This window comes from Ochotona curzoniae, unplaced genomic scaffold (genome assembly GCF_017591425.1).
Source record: "Ochotona curzoniae isolate NIBS_2020 unplaced genomic scaffold, NIBS_Ocur_1.0 patch361, whole genome shotgun sequence".
In the NCBI taxonomy this organism is placed as follows: Eukaryota; Metazoa; Chordata; class Mammalia; order Lagomorpha; family Ochotonidae; genus Ochotona; species Ochotona curzoniae.
In genome coordinates, this window is record NW_024466930.1 from 1,034,616 (window position 1) to 1,045,000 (window position 10,385).

The window sequence follows — 10,385 nt, forward strand, 5'->3', positions numbered from 1 at the left end:
AAATCAGAAAATTATTTTTAAATTGGATACCATGAATGTAAACTTCTGAAATCCCACACGTTGGCCTCACATACAGTGTGGGAGAGAAAGCTGGACTTCTAAGAGCATCTGTCTTCACTGGATGCATGTACCTGACAGGCCTGCTGAACCTCTGGCAGGTGACATGAAAAGCTCCCTCTGCAAACAGGGAAACTGAGGCATGGAGAAGTCAGGTAACCTGGCCAGGTCACGAGGAGATGACCTTTTTAAAGATTTATTTATTTGCTAAGGTAGACTCTATCAGCCAGTAGATTCTGGAGAGATTTCATCATGCTTGGAATGGTGAGATTGGCAGCAATTCAGAACTGTTGAACTATTAAAACCACTTGAGCAGTGCCCTCGGAGCATGCCCCATGTCGGGGACCCTGGGATGGGGTGGGAGGCTGGGTGGGAGGCTGGGTGGGGCTTCTCCCCTTTTCTCTCCCCTTACCCAAATACAGAAAAAAAAAAAAAAAGCAATACCATCGAAACAAAGATCTCACCCATTTTCCTGTAGCCCTTGACTCTTTGTGCCCGAATCAACTATGTAAAGATTATCAACATAATTATTTGGAAGGCAAAGTCACAGAAAATCTTCCATTTGCTGCTTCACTCTCCAAATAGCCATAAGTACCAGAGCTGAGCTGATTCAAAGCTGAGAGCCAGGAGTCTCTTCTGGGTCTCCCATGTGTATGCAAGGGCCCAAGGACAGGATAGCAGTTTATCCCATTAGGCCAAAAGGCTAGTTTTGATGGCTGGGATTTAGAGCCAGATAGATCTCTGTTATCTGCAACTTTCTGTAATCTGCAACTACTATGCTGTGTTGAATCTGTATGCTAGTGGAGAAAATAGTGAACCGTTATTCAGTCTTTTTTTTTTTTTTAATTTATTCTATTTTCACTGCAAAGTCAAATATACAGATAGGAACAGAGACAGAGAGGAAAATCTTCCGTCCAATGACTCACCCCTCAGGTGGCCACAATGGCTGGCGCCTTGTCGATCTAAAGCCAGGAGCCAGCAGCTCTTCTGGGTCTCCCACACAGGTGTAGGGTTGCAAGGGCTTGGGGCGTCCTTGACTGCCTTCCCAGGCCACAAGCAGGGAGCTGGATGGGAAGCAGGGCCACCAGGACCAGAACTGGCACCTCCATGGGACCCTGGTGCATTCAAGGTGAGGACTCCCGTCGCTAGGTACCATGCCGGGCCTAGTCACAGTCTTGACACCATAAAACCACTATGGAAATCATTTCCACTTAGTGAGAGTAAGGCAAAAGGATGTGAGGCCACCTGATATTTGTTAGCGTCATAAAACAAATGTATTTCACTGGGATGTAAATTCCATGCTTATCTACAAAGTGATGGCTGGAAGAGTTCAAAAAAGAATCTAGTACCTTTCTGCCCGATCTATTGTTCAGTTTCAGGTGGATTATAACCTGTGCAGTTTGGCAGGAATCGTAAAGCTTGTTGAACACAGGTGCTCTCCAAGTGTACAACTTCTTCCCCACAACACCCTTCCCCAGCCACAATCAAGCATCTGCTTAGCATTCTGTAAAAGTACGAAGCTATAGACAATCAGGCTTAAGGATGGTGATTGGCTTTTACTTATAGTTTTGGAGTCAGGCAACATCTCATTCTGTAGAAGGGGATGAGTGTTCCAGCGTGCTGAATGGAAGACGGGGTTCATATCACAGAGCAGAACCGAGAAGGAAAAGCAGATGGCTTGCTTCAAAGCTGCTTCCTCCCTAAAGCTGAAAGCAGACAGAACTTCCTTCTGCTATTTGGTTGTTTCCTGTTTGGCTGGCATTGCCCACTCTCCTGATTCCTCAGAAGTGGCACAGAACTTGAGCATGAGCGACTTCGTTTTGATGAGGCCACCAGGGCCGGGGCCAGTCCTACACTTGATTGAAAAGTCTCTAAATAACGAGTCATTATCTCACAGGATAGACAAAAGGCCACTGTGAGAAAATTCTCCTGTGGAGCAAAATCTGTCCAATTGTGGCCCTTTCTCTTCTGCTTATAGCTGTGGAGCTGAGAAAAAAAAGTTAATCCAATCCCTCCAATATAACGCTCCCAATGTTTTCTTTCTTTTTTTTTTTTTCAAAGCAACTCTTTTTTTTTTTAAAGATTTATTTTTATTATTTTTCATTGGAAAGGCGGATATACAGAGAGGAGAGACAGAGAGGAAGATCTTCCGTGGGTGCAGGTTCCCAAAGCTTTGGGCCGTCCCCGACTGCTTTCCCAGGCCACAGGCAGGGAGCTGGAAGGGAAGCGGGGCTGCTGGGATTAGAAGCGGCACCCATATGGGATCCCGGGCGTGCAAGGCGAGGACCTTTAACCACTTGTGCTCCCAATGTTTTCATTACAGTGATGAAGTCCCCTTTCAGTGTCTCTCTGTGGTTAACACGTATGCTAAAGCTTTACTCTTCATGTACAAACTCACTTTCTGTTCAGAAGTTTTGGTGGGAATTCTTGCCCTGATATTACAGACGAAGACGCTGCCCAAAAACCTCCCTTGACACGAACAAGCCGTGACTACAGTTACTAACATTATCATGTCCTTGAAGATCCCTCACAGAGTACATTTTCAGTTTTCTCATCACAGACGAACAAGTTTTGGAGGTAATGCATATGTTAATTAGCTTGATCTACACATGCCACAATATACATGTATTTCTCAGCGTCATGCTGTCCATTTTTGCCAACATGCAGTTTTTGCCAACTTAGATATATCTGAACACCTCCCCCAACACACACGTTGCTGTCTTCTCTGTCACAACCCTCTTTTTTTCTCTCTCTGAATTTGTCACCTGCTGACATACTATGTTCCTTAGCTTCTCTCTTGCCCCTCTGCCTTGTGCCTGAGCTCGAAGGAGTGCAACATTTGGTGACACCATCATTCAAACATCTCTTATTGTCCACATCTAATCTGTCAACTGTAGGTCAAAGCCTGTGAGTCCAAACGCTCACCCCATGTTACTCTGCAGTGTCATGTACAAATGCAATATTTCACCAGAAAAATACAATGAGGACAGCAGTCACTATTTAACTGGATTGTTACTATGAACACGAAGTGACACATGGTATAGTGTCAAGCGCTTGCAAGTGTCCCCAGCTGCTTTCTGTCCTGTTGCTATTTCCTTTCAGCAATTAGCTCTTCCCTGCCTGGCTTTTAGTTATCTCTCCTCGCCTCTCTCCGACTCCGCCCCTTTCCCCTCCGTCCCTCTCGGAGGTCCTCCCATAGCTCCGCCTGCGCCCTCCTTCACTCCTGGGTGACTGTCACTCTGTCCTCTCTCTGCGGTAATCTGAAGGCTCCTCCGCCCCCTGATGGCCGCGGCGCTCGCCGCACTTGTTGGGTCCTGAGTCTAGGCCTCGAGGACCCATGGGAAAGCAAAGAACTCAGTCTTCAGTGGAACGGGAAGGGGGTTTCGGTGTGCCACCGATTCCGGAGCACAGGACTACACGTTTCTTTTAGATAAGTTGAGCATTGTTTCATGCGGGAGCCCTGTCCTGAGTAGGCAAATCTTCCTCAAAGGAATCAAGCAAACTCCCCTCCTTCTCAGATTGCTGGTGAGGAAAAGGCCTCTGCTGTGCCCAGGCAGTGGGAATTTCAGCCCGGTCTGCTGCCTGCCCACTGGGTGGGCATCAGTGCTTCTGTGTCTGCCTTGGTTAAGCTTGACCCGACAAACCCTGCGTTGGAATATCAAAGCCTCCCCTCTTCCCTGTAGCCCCCACTCCCTAATCCCAACCCTCAAAGCTGGGTTTAAGTAAAGTCACTTTGTATTTCAACATGGGGGGAGGGGCAGGGACACAACTCATCCTATTAAGAGGTAGTTTAGTTACTTCTAGAATATATACTGCAGAAGTTCATGTACCTGGCCATTGCTTGAAAGTAGGAAACAGTGGTAAATTGACATAGTTAGTAAGAGGGACTTCACCTAAGGATTAAAAAAATAACCATCCTATACAAGAACCTCACATGGCAAGCATTCTGAAACAGCGATCAAGGGACACTTCAGCTAGTTTTTTATTCCTATTATGAAAGTCCTGAGATAGACTACTTCAGGTCCATGGATGACTTCAATTTAATGGCTCAATCCTCGTTCCTGTAAGTCCTCCAGGACATGGGCTGTCTAATGTGTTTATTATGCCCAAGTCACTAATCTGCCAGAGATCTCGCCGAGGCTGGCACCGAAGCAAACTCGGGCTCAAACGAGGTCTTACCAACCATCCCTGTCACAACGGGAACGGATGAAAACCCTGACTCGCATTTTCCATCGGTGTTTAAGGTTTTCAGTGTTGAGTGAGCATGTCTTATCATGTTCTCATTGGCCATACTGCCTTGGCGGGGGATTACAAACTTAAGTCAGGAAGCGACATGCTTATTTTTAGCATGCAGGGCAATGTGATGAGATGGGAAAACACACAAGCTTATCTTTAGTATGCAGCAAAGGGGAGGGCAGCAGCAATTTCAGAGGAATGAAGCTTAGTCACTAAAATTCTTTCAGCAAGATGGTTGTACTCTTGCCAACCCGGCCCCACACTTTCTCTGTCACATTCCCTGGAGACAATTAAGATCATACTGAGGGTTTTGTCTGGGAACTATAGGTGGACCAGTGGGAAAAGTTTCTCTCCCAGGGCTCACACCCATCAAGTCTGTTCCCAGACTCAGCTGCTGCTCCTTTTTTTTTTTTTTTTTGCCTATTGGAGTCTAATTAAGAAGTGATATTACACCGTTCAGGGTAACCCCAACACCTGGGTGAAACTTCTGAAAACCGCATTATATTGCTCAGGATCATCTGGAAAACTCTCCATATCCTGTTTATTCTGTCTTGGGTCTTGCAAAAGAAAAGAATCCTGGAGGTGCTGTGGGTCAGTGGGAAGGGTGCTGTGTTGGGGAGTGATGAAGACACAAGGTAGAGGAAGACAAGAGGCTGAAGTGGCTCCAGGGGTGATGGATCCTAGATCGACTTGGCCAGAGAAGGGGAAAGGTCTGGGGCCCTGCCTCAGGGGGCATCAGTTCTGAGGAGTCAGAGGCCCAGCTTATCCTGGAGGGCAAAGTTGTCCCAGGTGGGAGACCTGGAGGAAGTTCCTGCATCCTGGCTTCAGATCCGCACAGCATCGGCCGTTGCGCTCACTTGGGGAGTGAATCATCGGACGGAAGATCTTCCTCTCTGTCTCTCCTCCTCTCTGTATATCTGCCTTTCCAATAAAAATAAATAAATCTTAAAAAAAAAGAAACAAAATTAGCAGCTAGACTATCAATACCCAATTACTACAGCTCTACTGTTGTCTAATACTCAAACAGCTTTTTATGATTCATGACTTTTTCCTCATCTACTCACTAAGTTAAGATCCCTAATTAATCCTTATCATTACTTAAAACTGTATTCACTACCCTAATCTTACAACCACTCTCTTTCTCCTTTGTTCCTTCCCTCCCTCCTTCTTCAATCCTCCCCCTTCCCCTTGTAACTCTGCCGATCACACAATTCTTTAAACCCGACCAGCAGCGGCCTCATCAACAGGTCACTCCACGGAGGACTCCGGCCGAGAAGGTCGAGCTCCCGGGAGGAGAAGCCTCCCGCCTGGACTCAGCCTTCCAGCGATCTCGGACGAGCCCACGGGAGAAGCTGCAGGTGCTAACGGCAAGCCTCGTCGTCTCGGCCCCACAAAACTAAAGCGCACCGACACCAAGGAGGGACGGCAAGGCAAAGTTCGCTGCGCTCCAGGGGCGACTGCAGAAGAATCCCTCGGGGCCGTAACCAGGGGAGCTGGAGAGGGACTGTTTGGATTGGTCAGCTGATTCGACCCGATTGTTACGCGCTAAGTCACCAGTCCTGGAGGTCGCTTGTTTGTGCCCGCAGCCGTGGCTGGGCAGATGTGTCGGCTCTGCTGAGTGCCTAGGCTGTGACCAGGGATTTTCACTAAAGTCCCACACCTCAGTGCCTCCTCCAGGGAGCCGGGCCCTCATCACATCTGCCTAGCTTCTGCCACTCCTAACAAAACTGACCTGTGTCCCGACAGTTAAGAGGACGCAGGGTGCTGGCAGGTGCAGTCTTAGGCGGAAGCGCGACAATTCCCCAGCCCTCGTGGATCTAAAGTCCCGGTTAAGATGAAGGTTGGCTTTGGAAACCATCTCAAAACCGGTCTCCCTGGGTGCAAAGGGATCGCTCTTGGCCACTCTTCGCGACTTCCCCCCACGTTCCAGCGACCGGCTTAAACAGAAGGTCTCGATTTCTTATCGCACCACCGCTCCCCAAAAATGCTTATATGTATTTTTTTCAACAAAGGGAGTAAACCAGGTAAGCAAGGCAAATGAAACAGCAGCAGGAAGATACGAACAAGAAGCAATTTGGAGGCAAGAAAATGATGGAAGGGACAGTGTTTTGATGCAGGGGGAAAAAAAACCAGGAAGGCCAGGTTAGGAGGTGAATAGAGAAGTTAGGTGTGGGGGACCTCGTGGCGCAACGGTAGCGCGTCTGACTCCAGATCAGAAGGTTGCGTGTTCAAATCACGTCGGGGTCAACCTGTTCTTTTTTCTTATCCGCCCCACGCTCACTTTCCCTGGCCTCCCCACGCTCATTTCTGGGCTGTAGGCTTTCCTGCCACCTTTATATCCTTCTTTCCAACCATCAAGAAGTTTAGCAGGCCTTGCCAGGCATCCGCTCCAATTGAAGTGGATGACCCGAACTCACCTGCCTTGCCAGGCATCTGCTCCAATTGAAGTGGATGACCCAAACTCACCTGCACCACACCTGGCCAAGTCTCCAGTGCCAAAAGCTGACGATAGTCCAAGCTTCTCTAAATCACCAAAGGAGTCAGTGTATTGTCAACAACTGTATTGTCATTAAGTTTCTTCTTAAGTTGCTAAACTGATACCCAAAGTCCCAGTACCTTAGGATTTCAAGGCCGGGGTTTCCCCGCCCTCCCTAAAGCTAGGTTAAAAAAAAAAAAAACAGACATGGAAGTGCAGGTTTTTCTCACTAGGAGCATGGGATGCCTAAATTGCTTGTGAATTAGCGTTTTCTGGTGTGGCGAGAAGGGAGAGAGGTTTACTTCCTCAGGGGAGTTTCTATTACTTTGCATAACTTCACAGATGTTTATGTTAGACTCAGTTAAGCACTCACACATGAGAGACTTCATATTGAATCTTGCATTTGTGCTCCAGAAAAACATTCTCAGAAAAACCTCGTGAATCGGTTTGTTAATAGTGTAGGCCATCGCTGTTGAAATCCCGCCCGACCGAGAAGAGAATTGACTATAACATTTAGAACAGGGGCCATCTAGCAGAGTGGCGCAGCGGAAGCGTGCTGGGCCCATAACCCAGAGGTCGATGGATCGAAACCATCCTCTGCTATCAGGTGTTACTCTTTGCAACTAACAGAAAGGGTATATTTTAGCACAAGTAACTTTGTACCTCTACAAATTATATTCTTACTTGACAAATTATAAAACTGCCGAAATTCCACGGTCTTTAAACTAGAAAATAAAAAAACAAAACCTCTCTGTCAGATTATCATCAACGATTCCAGTAAATTACGGCTAAAAACAAATGTGATTTATAATCTTGTGGAAATGGCACACGTAGTAATAACCAATAAATGGGTTCACTTATACCCTTATTCATTTTCCTATTTATTTACTTAACTATTGCTGCTTAGGTATTCATTTATTCAAATCGACAAAAAAAAAAAAAAATTGGTTGGTAGTCACTAGTGGTGTAGCCCTGATTGGCAGGAAGTAACTGCCCTTCTGAGACCTTGGAGTGATGGAAACACTAAACGAATGAAAGACAGGATATGTCGGGATGTAGCCATATGGCACTCCATGGCAGCAAGCAGATGTGATATGTCATAGGAGGGCATGAGGGGGCCAGCACCCTGGCATAGTACTAGATTTGAAGCATGGTTAACCATCACTATCTGTTTCTAGAAACAGGCTTCTTAGCTGATTGGCCTAGGTGTAGATCAATTAGGGTTGTTCAATGATTCGCAATGCATACCACCTAAATTAATTGGAAAACCTCAGGGTGCTGCGTGTCAATGAGAGCTTAAAAACATCTGACTTTGGCCATGCAACACGGTGGTTCCTGGAGTGTAGTAGGAGCTGCCATCACTAAACATCCTATGCTTTGTGTCCGGTGTAATCTTTCTCACTCTATGCAGCAAGGAAAAGAGGATAAAGTGCATCATCTGTGTAGGTGTGTGTGTGTGTAATATTGGTGTGTGTGGGAACACAACTACAAGCAGGGGAGATCTTGCTGAGGTGATGGTATTGGGGTAAAGACCTAAAGAGATGAGAGTGTGGATTGCAGTAGACAGAGGAACCAGGCAGGAGCACCTGTCCCATTCCAGAAAGAACAGATAGCAAGCAAGAGAGTTGTGGACCTGGGTAGTCGTGTTATTACAAAGACTTCTGGGCCAGAGTTTTGAGACCTTAAGATCACAGATCATTCACAGGCTGTAGGGGACTACTTGGTTTGAATCCTGAAATTCTGTTTGAACACATTTTTCAATGATGCAGTTGTTCCCTGTGAAGTTCTTGTTCCTGAGCTTTCCCATGTGAGCCATGAGGAGGAAACTGGATTTCCTACTGTTTAATGCAATGCCATAACTGCAGGGCAAATAACTTTCTGGAAGGTAGAAAAGATGACGCCAGTTGTAGGCAACTGCTTAGGTTGCCTTGTACCTAGGCAAGTGTTAACATTGCTAAGAGAAAAGCAGCCAATAGCTGGCAGCATTCTGGGCCTGGTTAGTGTCACATCTGTGGTAATTACACCAGTATGCCAGCATAGTTACCTGTTCATTTTTTTTAAGATATGTTGAAAAATAAAATAATTTAAAGATAGAAAAAAGTAAAAAAAAAAAAATCAAAACATAAAACAAAACAAAACAAAACAAAACGAAAGATATGTTTAAAAGGCAGGGAGGGCCCAGCCTGATGGCGCAGTGATTAAGGTCCTCGCCTTGCACGCCCAGGATCCCATATGGGTGCCGGTTCTAATCCCAGCAGCCCCACTTCCCCTCCAGCTCCCTGCCTGTGGGACCCTGCACCCACGTGGGAGACCCGAAAGAGGCTCCTGGCTTCTGATTGGCTCAGCTCCAGCCGTTGCGGCCGCCTGGGGAATGAATCAGACAGAAGATCATCCTCTCTGTCTCTCCTCTCTGTATATCTGCCTTTCCAATAAAAATAAAATAAATCTTAGAAAAGAAAAGGCAGGGAATGCAGGGCTAAGACATGCCACCTTGGTCATCAGGTGCTGCAGATTGCCTGGGGAGTGGATTCTGAGGATGTCAGAGTGGCTACAATACCTATCAGTTCATGTGAAAGAGGGACTTGGGGTAGAACTAATCAGATTTGTGCATTGGCAGGTGACAGGTGCACACAAGATTCAAGGCTGAGATCATCCCAGGTGAGGATTCTTGGGGGACACAAATCCTAGTCACAGGGAAAACTACAAGATATGTCGGGACTAGGCCTCCTCAGTGGCTGACGCCTGTGCAGTGACAAACAACCGGCTCAGTTAAGCCAGTAGAGGACATCAAGTGCCTCATCAGAAAATGGAAAGCAGAACAGGTTGGGTCACTTTCCTGGCCAGACTTTATAGCACGTTCCTGGGTCTGTAGGTACACGAAGGTAAACTTTGAAATTTTTCTCAACCCTGGGGCAATGAGCCCTATGATGTCTCAGAACTGTCAAAACCAGTCAGGCAACACCCTCAGAAAACCCTTCCCCCAGACTGGGTTCTTTAAATGTCATCAAATGACTGTCTCCCATTCCTGGGTGCTATTGCAGTTTGACAGCAAGGAGTGGCCCCCTCTTCCTTCCTCCCTGCAGACACATAAGAAAAAAATTCAAACACTTGTCCCACCCACCTCTTTTCATACCTCAACCCTCTCCACCCTAATTGGAAACCCACATCTGTGTGCATCTCTCTCAGCTATGTAAATAATATTATATATATATATGTATGATTTTTAAAAAGGGGGGAAGAAAATATGAACCACCTGCTCCACGTAGACTTTTTCTCCTCAGTAACAGTCACTCAAAACTTTGTCTTTCCTTACTCCTGTTTTGGGATTCAAAGAAATTGAGTGAGACTCCAAGGCAGGTGAAATGTCTTTATTCTTCAGTTGGGTGTTCACTTCTTGCCATGAATAAAGAAGTGCCCTGAACAAAATAAGTGTGTGTGGGGTTTATAGTAAGTTTATATGTGACGGTGGGCATCCGCAGTGGGCATCCATGTGTGACAAAGCAGAAAGCAGGTAGTGAAGATTAGCAATGTATAAGCACAGGTTTCTGACCTTATCACTTCAATGCAAACAGTAGTATACAGACTGTTTCAAAGGCAGCTGTCTGTCCCGTAAATC

The 10,385-nt window shown here is 46.4% G+C and overlaps 2 non-coding genes across 2 annotated transcripts; both read left to right on the plus strand.

Moving 5' to 3' along the window:
* Positions 1-6,468: 6,468 nt before the first annotated feature.
* Positions 6,469-6,540, plus strand: TRNAW-CCA. Its single transcript has one exon. It is a non-coding gene; the product is annotated as a tRNA-Trp (tRNA).
* Positions 6,541-7,300: 760 nt separating this feature from the next.
* TRNAM-CAU lies at positions 7,301-7,372 on the plus strand. The gene has a single exon. It is a non-coding gene; the product is annotated as a tRNA-Met (tRNA).
* The last annotated feature ends 3,013 nt before the right edge of the window (positions 7,373-10,385 follow it).